At 36.6% G+C, this 20,925-nt stretch overlaps 1 pseudogene; it reads right to left on the minus strand.

Annotated features, from left to right (window-relative positions):
• Positions 1 to 1,637: 1,637 nt before the first annotated feature.
• Positions 1,638 to 5,732, minus strand: LOC147379467 (securin pseudogene; annotated as a pseudogene).
• Between the last annotated feature and the right edge of the window lie 15,193 nt (positions 5,733 to 20,925).

Raw genomic sequence — 20,925 nt, forward strand, 5'->3', positions numbered from 1 at the left:
TTTCACAGCATTCTTTATTTCTTTTGTCAAAACTGTTGGGACTGTCATTTTTTTTTAATAGACAAAACTCAAATGTAGTTATTAGATGTTATGCCTTAAAGGATAATGTCTTCAAGTGTGGAACTTCAAATGAAGACTTTAAGAAGGCCATGTAAGAGTATCATGAAAATTAATTTGCTTACTGAGAGATGTAAGCAATCAGATCTGAAGACATTCATACTATCACAATAGCCAAGCTATCAGAAGATAGTTGATAAAAGCAGATGTCCCAAGCCATTCTCTGAGGCTTTCTGCTATCTAGGTTCAAGAAAAATCAATGGGAAAACTAATTTCAATTGGCAAAGAGTAAAAGATATTTCCTCACATCATTAATATGTACCAAGTATTTCATCACTGTAACTGCATAGACAAAACTTATTCAAATATTTACTTAAAATGGGTACATTTTATCACATGTAAATTTCCTCTTAAAAAGCTGCATTTCAAAGTTTATAGGAATTGTAGAAATACTGTGAATAAGAATCTAAGACTCACCCATATATAGTAACCATGGTCATGAATTCTTTCTAGATTCAGTCTTGAAGACTTTTACAAACATGCCTTCATCAAACTAACTGAACATTAATACTGTTTCAGTATTCACCAGATGTATGTGGTCATAAAAAGGCCTGTTCAGGGTTCACACATAGATTTTAGGACCTATCAAATCTGTATGTTTAACAACTTTATGACGTGATTACTAGAATTTGCACATTTGAAAAACAGGGTTTTTGTTTCCCCAGTCCTGATTATGATTATTCTTCTACTCAGTTTTTCAAGCAAAATTCTTTCAGCTTTAGTTTCTATTATTTGGTGAAATGTCCACAGTTTTATGGACTTCTGCTTTCCAGAATTCCAAATATTAGGGTATGCACCGACGACATCCTAATCAAGAATTCAAAAAAGAATAAATACAATAAAAGGTTAAAGATCTCCTACTTTGGTTCATTACATCAGGTAATGGAGTGAAAGGAAAGAAAAATATGGCATTTGCACTTCCAATGTCACCTTCCTAGGTATAAACGCATTAAGGTTATGAACTTTGGTCAAAAACAAAGAAAAAGCTTCAAGCACTTTAGAAGCAATTTAATATCTTGAAACAAAACATGAGCAAAAACCAAAAAGGACTTTATAATTTCACTGGTGCTAGTGGTGCTCAGTCACTCAGTCATGTGTAACTCTTTGCAACCCCATGGACTGCGGCCTGCCAGGCTCCTCTGTCCATGGAATTCTCCAGGCAAGAATACTGGAGTGGCTAGCCATCCCCTTCTCTAGGGGATCTTTCTGACCCAGAGATTGAACCTGGGCCTCTTGCATTGCAGGCAAATTCTTTACTGTCTGAGCCACCAGGGAAGCTGTGTGTGTGTGTGTGTGTGTGTGTGTGTGTGTGCGTGTGTGTGTGTATACATATATATATATATATATATATATGTATATATATGTATATATACATACATAGACTATATACCCCATGAGGTATATAGGGGTCACACAGAGTCAGACACGACTGAGCAACTTTCACAAAAAATATATATATTCCTACCAGGGAAGCCTAATAAGCCTTTTTTTTTTCTTTCTTTTTTAGGAAGACTCTGTTAAACAAATAATTGCTTTATTAATACAAACTATTAATACATACCCAAATTATAAAGTGCTAAGAAATTTAAATATCTAAGTCATAGCAAACAGGTGGCAATTCAACATCCAGAGTCGACAGAATACTTGAGAGAGACTGCAACAGATTAGACTCCCACAGCGGAGGAGACATCTTCAGAGGCGAAAAGGGGCCCACGTGTAACAGCTGTTCAAGCTCCCTCTCCTCATCAAGGATCATGAGAGGCACTCCATTCAAGGGGAGGTGTTGCATCTGGTGCTCCTCAGGCAGGTTAAAACTCTCAAAATCTAGTGGATTGAAGGGAAAGAATTTTTCTATTTCCAAGTAGGTGTCATCTGAGGCAGGAACATAACTTTTTGCTTTAACAGTCTTCTCAGCAATCTTTTTGGTAAAGAAAGTTGTCTGTTTCTGTCTGAGCGGTCCATTCATCTTAACCGATTTTTCTGTAGCTCTGTTGACAGTTCCCAAAGTCTTTCTGGCAGCTTTTCGTAAAGCTGGTGGAGCATCAAACATTTGTCAACACGTGGCATTGAAATCTGAGATCTTCCATCTAAAGCTTTGACTGAAGGCACAGACCCCATGTTCAGCCTGTCCTTAGAAGCCACATGGGTGCCTGGTTCATATATACATGTATGTGTATATATATATATACTATTCCTCCTTCTCTCTCTTCCTTTGCTCCATCTATCCACACAGATGTAGTTTTCTAAGAGTATTTCCTGGCTGGCAAAACTGGTGGTAAGGAAGAAATAAGGAGAGAAAGGGTCTTATTAATATATATGTAAGAACAGTGATGTAGAATTTTAAAATTTTAATGTGATCACAAATATTAATGTTTTTAAAACTGGGGAAAAGAGACCAGACAACTAAGGAGTAACAATGCATCATTTTGTTGAAATTCTTTTATTCTTTATCTGTTTTGCATAATATTTTGCTTCCTGCCTACCATTGCTGTCTTTCTTCTCTCTCCCTGACTCCTGACCTTTCATTCTACTTCACACTTTCTTGTTTATTGCATTTATTAATCCGTATATAATATGATTGCTTTCTCTTCAGGTGAACAGCTTATCAAGTTTTTATAGTTATGTACTTTAAATATTTTGGAGGACAAGATTTGACATAAAGTGGATACCACTTAATAACAAGCTGTATTTAATTGCATTTACCTCTACTTGTTTTAAACTAATCTTTGTCCAGTACAAAAATCCTATGATAACCATCCATAAAAATTATGAGATAGCACACACAATTTCAGGGTCAGCTTTTCCGCATGTGGTTGAAAACACCTGCTCTTCCGAGGCATATACATTAAGTAAAACCCAAGATTTAGAATACAAATACTCTTGGAATATAAGTCTGTCAGACTTTGCAAGGGAAAGATAAATATTTCATTTATTCAATTTGTTCTTGCCTTTAAAAGAAAAATACTTTTGAGAATGGCTGATAAAGAACATCCAGCACTTGTTTTCATGGAAATCGATGCTCTGTGAAGCCATTTACTAAACAGCACCTTGATTGCCTGAAAGAGTCAATGTGTCTTATAAAGAGATGTTTCCAGGAAGCACAAAGAAAGTCTAGTACATTTACACAGTGCCATTTTTTAAAAATAGGCTAAATAATTTGTTAACATGGTTTATCTTTCAAAACATTTTGAAAACAGAAGACTTTTAAAGTTGAATAATCATTTTAGCAAGGTGAATCCTTCAGAGATAACAGAAAATTCTTGGGAGATACAATTAAAGTTATGACAAAGTACAAATTAAAAATTGAGCACATACTTCAGTATGAAAGCTTCCACATATCTAAGATATAATTCTGAAGAAACTTACATAATAAAGCTGTCATTTCTTAGACAATGTCATTTCATGAAATTACAGACTTTTCTTATCATGGTTATATTTTATTAAAATTATAAATTTACTTTCTCATTCACAATCGTTTTAGTCACCAATTTTAATTTTGATACTCTCTTAAGTCTCAGAAAATATATACATATGTACAATAGAAGTAGTAGGTATGTATGTGTATATATGTAATATGTATACAGGTATATGTGAATAGATAAAACAACCATATAGGTATGTGGATATGTACAGTAGGCATATAAGTATGCAGAGGGTAATGTGTGTGTGTGTGTGTGTGTGTGTGTGTGAATGTATTGATAGGGACTTTGTTTTGACTCTACATCCTGTAAAATGTAAGTCCTTAATAGGTAGGTAATGAATGACTTAAGTTCCAAAATTTAGTATTAAACTTAAACTGAAAAATCTTTTTGTATCCTTGAAAATATACTATTCAACTATTCAAATGTGGCTATTTCAGTTATCCTCAAATATGAACTTTGCTTCTGAATCTCATGCCACAGGCTTTACTATTTTCTTGAGATGAATAAGGACTACCTTATTGCACAATACTACTGACCTACAACCTATTATATAACCTAAGTTAAAAAACATCCTAATAGGACATTCGTTTTCTAACTTCAAGATAATCCACCATGAACAACCGTCTTTCAAAGTGTCCTTCATAAGTTATTTTTCACACGATATTATAAATAATAATATTGCAATATTCTTACTCAGGTAAACATTTTCATAAACTTTTATGCATATAATGGCAATATTATATGAAACAAAAACAATATAAGGCTAAAATATGTGATTCATTTATTCAAAAAAGCATGCTCCCAAGCATTGCTCTAGGAACCAAGAATAAAAAATAAGACAGATATGATCCATGCTTTGATAGAAATTAGTCTATCAAATTAACAAGACTATGACATTATTTACATAATGATACAACACTCTTAGTCACATTCCATCTTGTGATAGAGGTGCTTTAAATTAGGTAAACATTAACAGAATTAACCTAGAATGAAAGAGCTATAAAGATATTACTAAGTATACACTAAGATTTTACTAACTAATATATTAAGATTTTACTGAGATATCGTCTAGCTTTATCTTTTTATGTGCCAGTGATTCTACATGGTCTCAAATCCCTGACCTCAGCACCTGGAGATCAGGCTACTGATCAATACAAACCTCACCATTTCCCCTCCTGCCATCAGAAGACATATTCTCTGCTAAATACCCAGGAATGTTATAAGTCTCTCTAAACAATTGCTCTCATACTGCCTTGTTTCACTTCTCCCCTAATCCTCACAGTCTTCCTTTAATGCTTATAAATTTCCAGTTTTCTCAGTATTTTTAAACTATTGGCCAATCAGAAATCCTGAGAGAATCCCATTGACTGCCTAAATGTGTCTAAACTGGGAAAGCATGTGTCTAAACTGGGAAAGCATGACTTCTAGAGAGGTTCATCTGAAGGGCTGAATCTAGGGTGACACATAAAGTTAGGCACATTGCTCTCAGTAAGTCACACCCACTCCCTCTCCCTAAGGCCATATTCAGAAGTCTCACTGTAATGGGAATAATTCTCTGATCTCCAGGATGAGCTGTCTGTAAGGATGCTCCATCATTCTATGTCAAATGAGCTTTCTCATTCAAATACTACATAATCCTAAACGCAATGAGTAAACATTAAATGGTTTCAGACAGGGGAGTAACATAGTCACATTTGAATTTTAGAAAACCCTCTAAATGCACGTAAGGAAGATACACTGAATAGTATGCAGCAGAAGTAACCTACTGCTGGTGGCAATTCAAGAGAAGGATGTTTGCTTGGATCTAGATAGTGACTGTGAGCATGAAGAAAAGTGCCAGATCTGAAGTAGGAGACAAAGTCCTTGCTGTGACCTAAAAAGCCGAAGCTGGTATGGTTAAAGAATATTTTTTTCTTGCCGTGAGGAAGTTGACTTCTAGCAGCAGCAGCAAGGAAAACAAAAGAGTAAAAATACCTATCTTAGAAGGTGAGTAGTGCGTTGAACAAAGAAAAAAGTAAATAAAGTAGCATAGATCACAAAGGTGGGGATAAGGGTTGTATAATGAAATATCCTGATCAGATGATGCATCTTCAAGAACAGGTGATCTAGGTAACACCTCAAGGCAGTAAGGAATTGAACCACAGGCAAATTGAAGCAAATACGGTGGGCAGCGGGGTAGGAGGCAACAGACATCGTAAGCAGGGACACTAACCCAGTGTGGGAGGGATGACCAGAGCATGAGAGCTCTGCGGAGAGGCTGCATGGGCCTGGGCGCTCTGCCCTCCATGTTTGCTAGCCAGCCTCCGCTCTCACCTCACTCCCTGGATGGGCCAGAGCCAGGAGAAGCACAGGTGCAGCCCCTGGGCCCCATCACCTTTGACCTCCATCCTAGTACCTGGGGGCTCCCTGAGTTCCCGCCTCTGCTTCCAGGACCTGGGGAGCCTCCTTCCCTGCCGACCTAGTGCTGCTGTTGAAGTGAGTGAGACCCGGAAGTTGTGGAGGAAAGAGACTGGAGGGGTTGGAGGTAGGCCTGAGGTCCACGCGGTGTCCCTGCGGTGAGGACAGAGCTGAGGACCGGAAGGTGAGATGCTGCCTCCCGGCTCCTCAGCACCTGGCCTCCTCCTCTGAGGAAGCCTGTGCTATAGCTAGAGCTGCGCAAGTCGCGTGAGTGTGGGGCTTGGCCTGTGGGGCCTGGTAGACAATTATGGGATTTCAGCTTTTCCTCGAGACAAGTGAGAGCCATTCAGTTTTGAGCAGAGAAATAACACTATCCGGTTTAATGAGGCCCCTGGCTGTTGTGTAGGTATTGCTTATAGAGGTGGAGAAGTTTGTTGAGACAACTGAGCATCATTTGGTGATGTGTCCCAGGATAGTAATGATGAAGGTGGTGAGAAGTGGATCCTGGAGTCAGGGATGTACATAGAGATTTTTGTAAATGGAAGAGGAAGCAGGAAAGAAACAACAATCTGTTTATATGTTTCATTCTCTTTATGCCCCCTGCCTGGCACCAGTTCTCAGGTTACGTGTGTCCCATCACCACTTTCTCTTCTTGTGTGCTTTTGTTCTTCTTTATTGATGATGTTAAACAAACCAAGTATAGTTAAACCTCAACTTTAAAGAGTGAAACATGTTTACTTTCTTTGGGCTTTCTTCTCAGTCACAACATTCAATTTTAAGTCCCCAGAAATCAGCAGAGACCAGGATACATAGAGTCAAACACAGCCTTTCTCAGATTAAGGCTGTGTTCCTTCTATTAATACATTGGTGTTTTATGAATTAGGTGCATTCAATCCCTGGGAGTAAGGTTGAAAACACAGAATCGGATTTTTTTTTTTTTTTTTTTTTTACTGTTTTGAACGGTTTAATGATTATCATTTATTTTGAAATTTCCAATAGTCTTATAGAGAAAATATATGATTTTTCTATTTATCAAAAGTGATCACGTCTTTATATAAGATGAAGAAACATTTTATCAGATTATGCATTATTTGGTGTCATCTGATTCTTTTTATTCTCCCATACATTGCAACCATTTATAATCATTTATGTGTTGCAATTTCTTTTTTCTTTTTAATATAGTGGGAATGACTTTTTTGTTTCACTTGAAAGAAGAAACTTTTGGTGGTGGACTGAGTGTCCAGGGAAGGGAAGGAGAGAGTTAGGGATTTATTGTTTATTGACACTTTTTAGTTTTAGATTGGGCTTCCCTGATAGCTCAGTTGGTAAAGAATCTGCCTGCAATGCAGGAGACACCGGTTCTGTAGATTCACACGTAAGTTGTAAGGAATAATATAGAAATATCTCATGTATTCTTTACCTAGTTTCCCTCATGGTAACATTTGAAAAAAAATTATGATACAATATGACAACCAAGATATTTATATTGATACAGTCAAGATGCAGAACATTTCCATAGCTACAGGGATCCTGTTTGTTCTTTTATGTGCTGTGCTGGGCTGTCATGCCCAACTCTTCACGATCCCATGGACTATACCTGCCAGGCTCCTCTGTCCATGGGATTTTTACTGCCAGGAATACTGGAGTGGGTTACCATTTCCTCTTCCAGGAGATCTTCCAGACCCAGGAATCAAACCCACATCTCCTGCTTCTCCTGCACTGGCAGGCAGATTCTTTACCACTGCATCACCTGGGAAGCCCTGTGTTCTTTTGCAGCCATACCCAATTTGCTCCAAGTAGCTATCTTCTAAATCCCAGCAACAACTCCTCTGTTTTCCATTTATATATAATTTTGTCATTTCAAGAATGTTAACATAAATAGAGTAACTTACCTTTTAGGATTAGCTTTTTTCACCCAGCATATTTCTCTGGAGATTTATCCAAGTTGTGTGCATTAGTAGTTCTTTTTTAATGTCTGAGTAATTTTTCATGGTATAGATATTACACAGCTACTTTAACTGTTCACCAGTTGACCATCTGGGTCATTTCCAGTGTTTAGGCTACTACTAATAAAGCTGATATAAAATATTTATATACAGGTTTTGTTGTGAACATACATGTTCATTTCTCTAGGATAAATGTCCAAGAGTGCAATTTCTGAGTAGTATGGTAGTTGCATGTTTAGTTTTATAAAAACTGAAACACTTTTTGAAGTGACTGTACCATTTTACATTCTCATCAGCAGTGTATGAGTGATCCAGTTTCTATGAATCCTTACCAGTATTTGGTGCTGTCACTATTATTTTATTTTAGGCATTATGGTAACTAATATCTCACTGTGGTTTTAATTGACATTTATTTGCCATCTGTATGTCCTCATTAATGAAAAGTCTCTTCTGCCCATTTTCTAATTGGATTATTTGTTTTTATTATTATTATCATTGAGTTTTGAGACTTCTTTATACATTCTAAACACTTGACCTTTGTTGCTGGTACTTCCAATGCTATGTTGAATGAGTGGTGAGAGTGGATATCCTTATCTTGTTCTTTGTAGATTTAAACATTTACTCTTTGGCTATTAAATATAATGTTAGCTATACATATTTTTTTGTTGTGGATGCTTTGCATCAAGCTTATTCTTATTTTTGTCATATATGGATGTTAAAATTTGCCAAAAGCTTTTGCTATATATGTTGATATAAGCATTTTGAGCTAAGGAGTAGATAGGCCCCAGACAGAAGAGCTGCAAATGCTAATTCTTTGAGATGGGATACTAATGAGAGCATTGAGCCCTGGGCTGGGTGCATTTGTGTGGATTTCCCAGCCTGACACATGCACAGAGAAGGCCCTCAGTCTAGCAGAAGGACAAAAGGAGGAAGAAGATGACAGCTGTAATTCATATTGGCTGAGATACATGCACACTCCAGGACCAAATATGGAGATGATTGGCCAGAGACAACCTGGAAAACTGTCCCATGTAAAGACCATTAGTCACCCTCATAACATGTAAGTCATTCAGAACCCACCTGTGTTCTTTCACTGGTACTTTGCTCCCAATAAACACTTTTATATTTTTCACAATTTTGGTTTCTTCACTGAATTCTTTCTTCAAAGACAACAAGAACCAGGGTCCTTCTTCCATCTTTTCACTGCCAGAATCAATATGAATTTTAACTTCTGTAATATGTTGATATGGTGGATTACACTGATTTATGTTCAAATACTGACCAAGCTTTGCATATACGGAATAAACTATACTTGATTATTTCTAATTCTTTTAACTATTGTCAGATTCTACTTGCTGTTAAGGATCTCAGCCTCTGTATATATGAGGAATGTATGTTTGTAGTTTTCTTTTTGGGGGGTTCTGACTTTTTGCCTTATTTTGGTATATAAGTAGTACTAGTTTCATAAAATGAATTGGAAATTTTTATAATCTTTTATATTTTTTTGAGTTTGTATTCATTCTTTTTTGGTAGAATCTCCAGTGAAGCCCTTTGGACCTAGGTATTTCTTTTTTGGGATGTTCAAAATTGTGAACTCAGTTTCTTTAATATTCATAGGGCTACTTAAATTACCTATTTCATATTAAATGAATTTTGAGAGCTCGTGATTTTTTTTTTTTTTTTTGAAGAATTGCTCCATTTCTTCCTTGTGTCAAATCCACTTGTGTAAAGTTGTTCACAGTATTTCCTTGTTATTATTTTGATGCCTGAAGTGTCTATTGTGATATTCTCTATTTCATTCTTGATATTAGTAACTTGCATCTTTTTTGTTTTTTTTTTTTTCTGTTTTGCTAGAGGTTTGTCCAATTTTAATATCTTTTCAAGGAACCAGCTCTTTCTTCTCTTTTCATTGATACTTCTATATTGTCTTCTGTTTTCAACTAAATTTAAATCTGCTGTTATTTTTACTATGTCTATCCTTCTGCTTGCTTTGGGTTTATATTTGTCTTCTTTTCCTAGTTTTTTAAGATTAGACTTAGATTATTGATTTGTGATATTTCTTTTCTAATATATGCACTTAGTGCTATAAACTTTCCTCTCTTCATTGCTTTAGATTTGTCCCGTAAATCTGATATGTTGTATTTGCATTTTCATTCAGTTCATTAAAAAAAGAAATTCCCTTGAGACTTTCTCCTGGGCACATGGATTATTTAGAATTGTGTTCTTTAGTTTCTAAGACTTTGGAGATTTATCTGGTGTCTTTCTACTATTGATTTCTGGTTTTACTTCATTATGGTCAGAAAATGCACTCATGATTTCTGCTCTTTATATTTGTTTATGTCCCAGAATATGGCCTGTCTTGATGTATTTTCTGAAGACTGGCATGAAAAGAATGTATACTGCTGCTGTTCCATGAAGTCTTGTATAAATTTTAATTAGATCCAGTTGGTGTGGTACAGAGTTTATATATCCTTACTGATTTTTTTGTCTAGTTGTTCTATCAATTGTTGAGGAAAGATGGGTGAAATAGCTATAATTGTAGGTTTTTCTATTTCTACTTTTAGTTTTACTTACTTTTGTTTCATATATTTTGCAGCTTCATTTTTTGATGCATATTTATTTAGGATTTCTGGAATTGCTGTATTTTCTATTTGAATCGACTTTAATATATAATGTCCCTCTCTGTCCTTGTTAGTTTTATTTTCTCTGAAGTTGATTTGTTTTGATATTTACATCGCAACTCTCACTTTTCTTTATATAGTGTTTATATGATACATATTTTTCCATTCTTATACTTCCAGCTTTTTATACATGAAATGATTTTCTTATAGACAGCATATAGTTGGGCCATAGTTTCTAATCAAATCTGGCTTTGTGTTTTAATTGGTGTATTTATACCACTTACAGCATATTTAATATGTTAAGGCTTAAGCCTGCCTTTTTCTCCTATTTGTGTTTTTTCTTTTAATGTATCTTTCTAGTTATTTTGAACATATCTTTGTATAGTTTTTCTTAATTTATTTCTTAATTGTATATATTACATTATATATACATATGTATTATCACAGTCAATTGGAGTCATTATTTTATAAAATTTTGTGAAGTATGGAAAACTCATTTCTCTATATATCCTTTATCTTCTATTTGTAATTGTTTTAAATACTTTTACTACATGCATTTGGAACCACATAGGACAGTCTTATGATATTTGCTTTAATATTCAAACTTAAAATATTCAGGAGTAGAGGGGAAATTTATTCCATTTACCCATATTTTGCTTACCATCCATGTTCTTTTTTCCTACCTGTTGTTTCAAGGTTCCTTATTTTATCATTTACTTTCTGCTTAAAAAAAACTTCCTTTAGCTAGTTTTTTAGGGGAGATCTTTTGATGACAAATTCTCTTAGTTTTTCCTCATTGGAGAGTGTTTTGATTTCCCTTTCATTTCTGAAGGATATTTTTGTTGGGTATAAGATGCTGAGTGACAGTTCCTTCCTGTTGTGCCCATTTCTTTTGTCTTCTGTGATTTCTGATAGGCAATAGTCTGTCATTTAAATTGTTTTTCCCTTACAGATATAGTGTCATTTTTCTCTGACTGATTTCAGGATATTTTCTTTGCTTTCATCTTAATTATGGTGTATCCTTAGGTTTCTCCTGTTTGTGATTATTATTTCTAGAATCCATAGATTCATATCTCTTGTCATATTTTAAAATTTTCAGTTGTTATTTTTTCAAGTATTTTTTTCAGCACTGCCCTAGTTTCTCTCCATCCACAATTATGATGGCAAAAATACCAGATCTTTATTATAGTACAAAAGGTGTCTGAGATTTTGGATTTTTCCCATCCTACTTTTAATTAGTTCAGATGGACAATTTTTATTGTTCTGTCTTCCATGTTACTGATTCTTTCTTTTGCATCTTTCTTCTAAAATTTTCATTTGGTGGTTCTTTTTATGTTTTGTTTATTTACCAAAACTTTCTATTTATTTTCTAATTTTTTTTTTAATTTTTCAAGAGTGATCTTAAATGCTTGCTGAAATACTTTTACCATGGCTGCTTAACAACCCTTGTGAGGCAGTTGTGAGCCAACATCTCAGTGTTGCCATCTATTGATTGTCTCTTTTCATTTAGTTAGAAATCTTCCTGGTAGTTAATAATGAATGGTTTGTGATTGAAACCTGAATATTTAGTATTGTATTGTGAGAGCTTACATCTTACTTAAATCTTCTGTTTTAATTGGCTTTATGTGACACTTCTTGCTTCATTGGGGAAAATAAGTGTACCTTCTCGTTACTACTAGATAGAGGTAGAAGTCCAGTTTCCCCTACTTGGTCTGCACTGACACATGAAGGGAAGAAGGATTCTCATTTTATTGCATGAGGGTGGAGCTTCTAGCTCCCCAAGTATCTACAAATGCTGCAATAGGGGTAACCTTATTTGTGTCAGGTGATGGCAAAAGTCCTGACTCCATTAAGCCTCCTTTAACACCTTGCTAGAGGGGAAGGGGCAGGGCATCTGGTTATTACCCAGACAGGGTTCAAGTCCAGACTTCCCATGTGATCTCTACTGCAGCAATCTCAATAGGGGTGTAGAGACACGTTAGTACATACTGGTGAGGGCAGAAGTCTCTCCTCTCCACTCTGATTTTGCTAATATGGTTGGCTTTGGACTACAGTTTTGTTTGCTTTTTTACTGTAGTAGAGTGGTTATTATATAAAAGTATTTTTGTCTTATTTAGGCTCCTCCTTTCTAGGGATTTTTTTTTAATCAACCAAAAATATAATAAATTGCTTATATCCATGTGATATATAGGATCTGAATATCAATATGTAAAGTAAGGTCAAATAAGGTATTACACTGAGAAGAGAGGCACTGAAATGAATTGTAGTGGAGGTTAAGGCTCAGAAACTCCATTAGTCCACAACTATCGTCACCAAGTACTTAAATTTCTGGGATAGGAGAAGCTTGGGAAATGCTAACGGAATTAAGAAATCTAAGAAACCTAGTCATGTTGTGCAAGTCAGGTGGAACAATCATTTAAACTTTTCTGATCTCTGTTGTGCTCATCTAAAAAAATGAGGGGGTGGATTGGTTAATCTTTCAATGAATTATTCTAGCAATGTAATTCATTCTATAGTTCTACTAAGTCATCATACGTATAGATAAATCAATATTTTTTTTCTGTTGAGTTTAGTGAAATTAAAAGAAACTTACTAATATTTAGCTGAGCAAATCACAGTATGATTCAAACATTATTCAACACTTACCAGTGACAATATTTGAGAATACATTTTCAATCAGTTTAAGTTATAAATAAAACATAAAATTATTTAAAAGTGATACAACCTATTAGAACCAATCAAAACTTGCCTGTTCTGTGTAACTATGTCTATCAAGCAGTTTTTATCAGTTAATGGACCATTACCAATCCAATAAATACTGAAGTACAAAGAACTAAGCAACTCTGTGGAAAAGACAAATCATATATTTTTTACACGGTATTATAGAAAATACTCTTTGGGATTAGTAAGATATAATCCATTTAAATTACAGGCATACCTTGTTTTATTGTACTTTACAGATAATGCATTTTTTACAAAGTGAGGGATTGTGGAAATTCTTCATTGAGTATGTCTATCAGCACCATTTTTCCACCATTTGCTCATTTACTGTTTCTGGGTCACATTTTGGTAATTCTCACAATATTTCAAACCTATTACCAGCAAAAAAAAAAAAAAAAAAAAACTTGCTATAGTTTCAGATGACAGTATTTTTTTAGTAGTAAGGTATTTTTAGATTAGATATGTACATTTTTTAGACATAATGCTATTAAGACTACAGTGCAGTGTAAATTCAGAGAAGGCAATGGCACCCCACTCCAGTGCTCTTGCCTGGAAAATCCCATGCACTGAGGAGCCTGGTGGGCTACAGTCCATGGGGTCACTAAGAGTCGGACACGACTCAGCGACTTCACTTTCACTTTTCACTTTCATGCATTAGAGAAGGAAATGGCAACCCACTCCCATGTTCTTGCCTGGAGAATCCCAGGGATGGGGTACCCTGGTGGGCTGCCATCTCTCTGGGGTCGCACAGAGTCAGACACGACTGAAGCGACTTAGCAGCAGCAGCAGCAGTGTAAATTACATTTATATGGACTGGGAAACAAAAAAAAATTATGTGGCTCACTGTATTTCTATATTCACTTTATTGTGGTGCTTTGGAATCAAACTTGTAACATCTGAGGTAGGCCTGTACATGTAGCCAAGTGCTAAGTTTTTTTTTGTTTTTTTAATTAGAGTATAGTTAATTTATAATGTTGTGTTAATTGCAAGTGTACAGAAAAGAGAATCAGTCATATATATATGTGTGTGTGTGTGTATATATATACACACACTGTACACACACAATCTTTTTCAGATTCTTTTCCCACATAGGTTATTACAGAATATTGAGTAGATTTCCCTGTGCTAATGGCAGATCTTTGTTAGTTATTTATTTTATATCTGTTAATCTCAATCTCCTAATTTATCATGTCTCACCACCTTTCTCCTTTGGTAACCATAGATTTGATTTGAGATCTATCAGCCTGCTTCTGTTTTGTAAAAAGTTTCATCCGTCTCATTTTTATTAGAGTCCACATATAGGTGATATGGATTATATTTGTATTTCAGATGATATTTGTATTTCTCTGTCTGACTTACTTCACTTAGTATGATAATATTAAGTTCGTCCATGAGGTACTAAGTTTTTGTGTAGCCTTAAATTTCTTACTCACTAGAAGTGTGACCTCTGCCAACTCATATTTTCACCAGTTCCTCAATTGTAAAATGATGGCAGTTCAGTAAGTCTATCTTAGATATTCATTTCAGTTTTAAAGCTTTATGATTGTATGACTCAGATTCACTTATTTGTAATTTAGTTATTTGTGGTAAAATACCAAGGGTCAAATTCCATCACTAAAAGAATGTTTCATTCTGCTTTATCACAGCCATACCCAGTTATATATACCCCTTTGCGTCACCTCGGTGCCTTTTCCTGCACCTTCACTTTACAGTTCTCTTTGGCAAGTCCTCTGTGCCAAACAGTTACTGCTCACATGCACAGTTGCCTCTTTGGCCTGATTATCAATTAGAACTGTTCTACTTCCATGATATTAAACTTAGAATATTTCCCTGCCACTTTCATAGTCCCACCATTCCTTCTCCTCTTGTTGTTCAGTTACCCAGTTGTGTTCAACTCTTTGCAAATACATAGCCTGCAGCACCCCAGGAGTCCCTGTCCCTCACCGTCTCCTGGAGTTTTCCCAAGTTCATGTTCATTGCATTGGTGATGGCCGCCATTCAGCCATCTCATCCTCTGACACCCTCTTCTCATTCTGCCATCAATCTTTTCCAGCATCAAGAACTTTACAAATGAATCATCTGTTTTCATTAGATGACCAAGATACTGGTGTTTCGGCATCAGTCCTTCCAGAGAATATTCAGGATTGAGCTCCCTTAAGATTGACTGTTTTGATCTTCTTGTGGTACAAGAGACTTTCAGGAGTCTTCTCCAGCACCACAGTTCAAAGGCATCAATTCTTTGGTGTTCTGCTTTCTTTATGGTCCAGCTTCACAACCATATGTGACCACTGGGAAGACCATAGCTTTGACTATATGGACCTTTGTCAGCAGAGTAACGTCTCTGCTTTTCAACACACTGTCTAGGTTTGTCATTGATTTCCTGTCAAGAAGCTATCATCTTATGATTTCATGGTTGTATTCACTGTTTGCAGTGATTTTAGAGCCCAAGAAGAGAAAACCTGTCACTACTTCCACCTTTCTGTTTACCATGCAGTAATGGGGCCAGATGCCATGATCTTAGTTTTGTTTAATTATTTAGTCTTATGCCAGCTCTTTCACTCTCCTCCTTCACCCTCATCAAGAGACTCTTTAGTTCCTCTTCACTTTCTGCCATTAGAGTGGTATCATCCACATATCTGAGGTTGTTGATGTTTCTGCCGCATATCTGAGGTTGTTGATGTTTCTCCCGCCTATCTTGATTCCAGCTTGTGATTCATCCAGCCCAACATTTCTCATGATGTGCTCAACATTTAGGTTAAACAAACAGGGTGACGGCAGAAAGTTCTGTGGTAGTCCTTTCTCGATCTTGAACCAGTCACTTGCTCCTTACAGGGTTTTAACTGTTGCTTCTTGACCCGCATAAAGATTTCTCAGGAGACAGATAGATGGTCTGGTATTCCCATCTTTCTAAGAGTTTCCACAGTTTGTCATGATCCACATAGTCAAAGGCTTTAGTGTAGTCAATGAGACAGAGATAGGCTTTAGTGTAGTCAATGAGACAGAGATAGATGTTTTTCTGAAATTTTCTTGCTTTCTCTATAATCCAGCAAATGTTGGCAATTTGATCACTAGTTCCTCTTCCTTTTCTAAACCCAGCTTGGACATCTGGAAGTTCTTGGTTTGCATAATGCTGAAGCCTAGCATGCAAGACTTTAAGCATGACCTTACTAGCATGGGAGATGAGTGCAGTTGTCCGATGGTTAGCACATTCATTGGTACTACACTGGATTCATTTTCTCCACTAGGTTCACTGAATTCATGTCCACTCCCCCTGCCCCGCCATTCTATTAAGTCCCACAATTCTAAGCAGTACAGAAGAGTCACCTAATTGCTAATTGAATCCCCTAAGAAGTCATGTAATTTCAGAGAAACCTTCAACTGTACCAATAATTTCTTTTATTATCAACAGTCAGATGTCAAGCCGCTATTAAGAGATCTATAAACAGGTTCACATTTTTAATTATTAATGAAAAAATCCTCCTCTCTATTTCAGGTCCCATTTAAACTTATATACTGCCAAATTTCTTGAACTTTTTACACTGTCATTTGGTGCTTCAGTTTCTTACACATTATCATTACATTTGTGCACTGGTTATCTAGTCACATTCCTTCACTGATCTCAAAGGCCTAACACTCAATGCCTCATAAATGCTGAATCAAATGACACTTTCTCTGTCATCACATTTCCTTTCGAAGCTCTTGTCATTATCAACCACCAAGTGCTTTTCAGTTTCATGATTTTCATTTTCTACCAAGCAATTATATTTCATCCCCAGAATTCTATCACTTTTGCTTATTTTCTTTTTCTTATAATATTTTTAGGGGATATCTTTAAAAAATAAACCTGACTAACTAGCTCTGTGCTGATCACTGCCAAATTCTTAACTCCCACTACATTTCTCAGAATTGTGTTACTTGATCTTCCCTTATGAAAGTCCTATCAACCTCTCCAGCACAGTACAATTAAATTGAACTTTATCCATAATAACATAATAGGAAAATTTAAAGATCCTAACTTAGAAGAAATAATATATACTGAAGAACTCCAAATGAAAAGACAATGATTTAAAAGATTTCTTCCAAATGTGAAATCAGAGGTTAGGTTTTAGGAACAGAACAGCCCAATACTTCTCACATGGTATATGTTTGCTGCTGCTACTGCTGCTGGGTCGCTTCAGTCATGTCCGAATCTGTGCAACCCCATAGACGGCAGCCCACCAGGCTCCCCCGTCTCTGGGATTCTCCAGGCAAGAACATGGGAGTAGGGTGCCATTTCCTTCTCCAATGCATGAAAGTGAAAAGTGAAAGTGAAGTCGATCAATCGCCCAGGCTCCTCCGTCCATGGGATTTTCCAGGCAAGAGTACTGGAGTGGGGTGCAATCGCGGTGTTTAGGATGCTGCAAAAATTAAGATGAACACTTAGTCAGGCACCTAACTAAGTTTTCAATACGTAGTTCATGATTTGGGTCACAGTCAGCTCCCAGTCTTGTTTTGGCTGAGTGTATAGAACTTCTCCATCTTCAGCTGCAAGGAATATAATCAATCGGATTTCAGTATTGACCATCTGGTGATGTCCATGTGTAGAGTCACCTCTTGTGTTGTTGGAAAAGGGTACACATATATCCCCTCCTTTTTGAACCTCTGTCCCATCTCCCTCCCCATCCCACCTCTCTAGGTTGATACAGAGCCCCTGTTTGAGTTTCCTGAGACATACAGTAAATTCCCATTGGCTATCTATTTTACATACGGTAATGCAAGTTTCCATGTTACTCTTTCCATACATCTCACCCTCCCTCCCCTCTCCCCATATCCATAAGTCTATTCTCTATGTCTGTTTCTCCATTGTTGCCATGTGAATAAATTTTTCAGTACCATTTTTCTAGATTCCATATATATGAGTTAGAATACTGAATCTATCTTTCTCTTTCTGACTCACTTCACATTTCAGTCGCCTGTGATGAGAACATCTCTTTTTGCTGTCTGTTCTAGAAAGTCTTGTAGGTAGGTCTTCACAAAACTGTTCAACTTCCACTTCTTTGGCATTAGTGGTTGGGGCATAGACTTGGTTTACTGTGATATTGAGTGGTTTGCCTTTGAAATGAACCAAAATCATTCTGTTGTTTTTTAGATTGCACTAGAGTACTGACTTTTGGACTGTTTTGAGGGATACTCCATTTTGTCTAAGGGTTTCTTGCCCATAGTAGTAGATACAATGGTGGTCTGAATTAAATTCACCCATTCTGTACATTTAAGTTCACTGATTCCAAAAATGTCGATATTCACTCTTGCCATCTCCAGTTTGACCACTTACAATTTATTTACCTTGATTCATGGGACTAACATTCAGATTCCTATACAATATTGTTCTTTATAGCATCGAACTTTACTTTCACCACCAGATGATACATCCACATCCGCAGTTATACATTGTTTCTGCTTTGACTCAGCCTCTTTATTCCTTGTTAAGCTATTTCTCTTTTCTTTTACAGTAGCATATCAATAATCCCAGATATACAGATGACACCACCCTTATGGCAGAAAGAAAAAAGGAACTAAAGAGCCTCTTGATGAAGGTAAAAGAAGAGAGTGAAAAGCTGACTTAATACTCAACATTCAAAAAACTAAGGTCATGGCATCCAGTCCCATCACTTTATGGCAAATAGATGGGAAGCAATGGAAACAGAGATAGACTTTATTTTCCTGGGCTCCAGAATCACTGCAGATGGTGACTGCAGCCATGAAATTAAAAGACGCTTACTCCTTGGAAGAAAAGTTATGACTAACCTAGACCTCATAATAAAAAGCAGAGACATTACTTTTCCCAAAAAGGTATGTCTAGACAAAGTTGTGGTTTTTCCAGTAGTCATGTATGGATGTGAGAGTTGGACCATAAAGAAGACTGAGTGCCAAAGAATTGATGCTTTTGAACTGTGGTGTTGGAGAAGACTCTTGAGAGTCCCTTGGATTGCAAGGATATCAAACCAGTCATTCCTAAGGGAAATCAGTCCTGAATATTCATTGGAAGGACTGACGCCAAAGCTGAAGCTCCAATATTTTGACCACCTGATGCAAAGAGCCAACTCATTGGAAAAGACCCTGATGCTGAGAAAGATCAAAGGCAGGAGGAGAAGCGGATGACAGAGGACGAGATGGCTGATGACATCACCGTCTCAATGGACATGAGTTTGAGCAAGCTTTGGGAGATGGTGAAGGACAGGGCAACTGCATGCTGTAGTTCATGGAGTTGCAAAGAGTCAGACATGACTGATGGACTAAGCAAAATAATAATTAGGGTTAGGCAAACAAGGGAACTAGCATAAAATTTAAGGACATACTGACACTTGGTTCATTTAGGTGCAGGGTGTGCATTTGCATGGAAGAGTATCTCCTTAAATTTTTAAATATTTAAGAGACAGGCACTTTGCTTGTCTCACCGTAGCTATAGCCTTAGCCCTACCATTTATTAAACTTAATAATATAGTCTAAAAATCTTGTAAAAATTAATGCACCATAAAATTAGGACAACTTGCTATGCCACCCAAACAATAAGATACTTACGAATAAACTTCGCCAAGGAGGTGAAAGACTTATTTGTTGAGAACTATAAAACATTAATAAAACTTATTTGTTGAGAACTTTAAAACATTAATAAAGGATATTGAAGATGATTGAAAGACATGTAAAGATATCCCATGCTCTTGGATTAGAAGAATATTGTTAAAATAGCCATATTACCAAAAGCGATCTACACATTTAAATCTATCCCTATCAAAATACCCATGACATTTTTCACAGAACTAAAACAAATAATCCTAAAATTCATACGAAACCTTAAAAGATGAAGATTGCCCAAGTAATCCTGGAAAAAAAAAAAAAGAATAAAACAGGAGGCATAACCATCCCATCAGATCAGATCAGATCAGATCAGTCACTCAGTCGTTTCCGACTCTTTGCGACCCCATGAATCGTAGCATGCCAGGCCTCCCTGTCCATCACCACCTCCCGGAGTTCACTCAGACTCATGTCCATCGAGTCAGTGATGCCATCCAGCCATCTCATCCTCTGTCATCCCCTTCTCCTCCTGCCCCCAATCCCTCCCAGCATCGGGGTCTTTTCCAATGAGTCAACTATTCACATGAGGTGGCCAAAGGACTGGAGTTTCAGCTTTAGCATCATTCCTTCCAAAGAAATCCCAGGACTGATCTCCTTCAGAATGGACTGGTTGGATCTCCTTGCAGTCCAAGGGACTCTCAAGAGTCTTATCCAACACCACAGTTCAAAATCATCAATTCTTTGGCGCTCAGCCTTCTTCACAGTCCAACTCTCACATCCGTACATGACCACAGGAAAAACTATAGCCTTGACTAGACAAATCTTTGTTGGCAAGGTAATGTCTCTGCTTTTGAATATGCTATCTAGGTTGGTCATAACCTTCCTTCTAAGGAGTAAGCGTCTTTTAATTTCATGGCTGCAGTCACCATCTGTAGTGATTTTGGAGCCCAGAAAAATAAAGTCTGACACTGTTTCCACTGTTTCCCCATCTATTTCCCATGAAGTGGTGGGACCGGATGCCATGATCTTCATTTTCTCAATGTTGAGCTTTAAGCCAATTTTTTCACTCTCCACTTTCACTTTCATCAAGAGGCATTTGAGTTCCTCTTCACTTTCTGCCATAAGGGTGGTGTTATCTGCATATCTGAG

The sequence above is a fragment of the Bos grunniens genome, chromosome 1, assembly GCF_055505025.1.
Source record: "Bos grunniens cultivar Pamir isolate PY7600 chromosome 1, Bosgru_T2T1.0, whole genome shotgun sequence".
Lineage (NCBI taxonomy): Eukaryota > Metazoa > Chordata > Mammalia > Artiodactyla > Bovidae > Bos > Bos grunniens.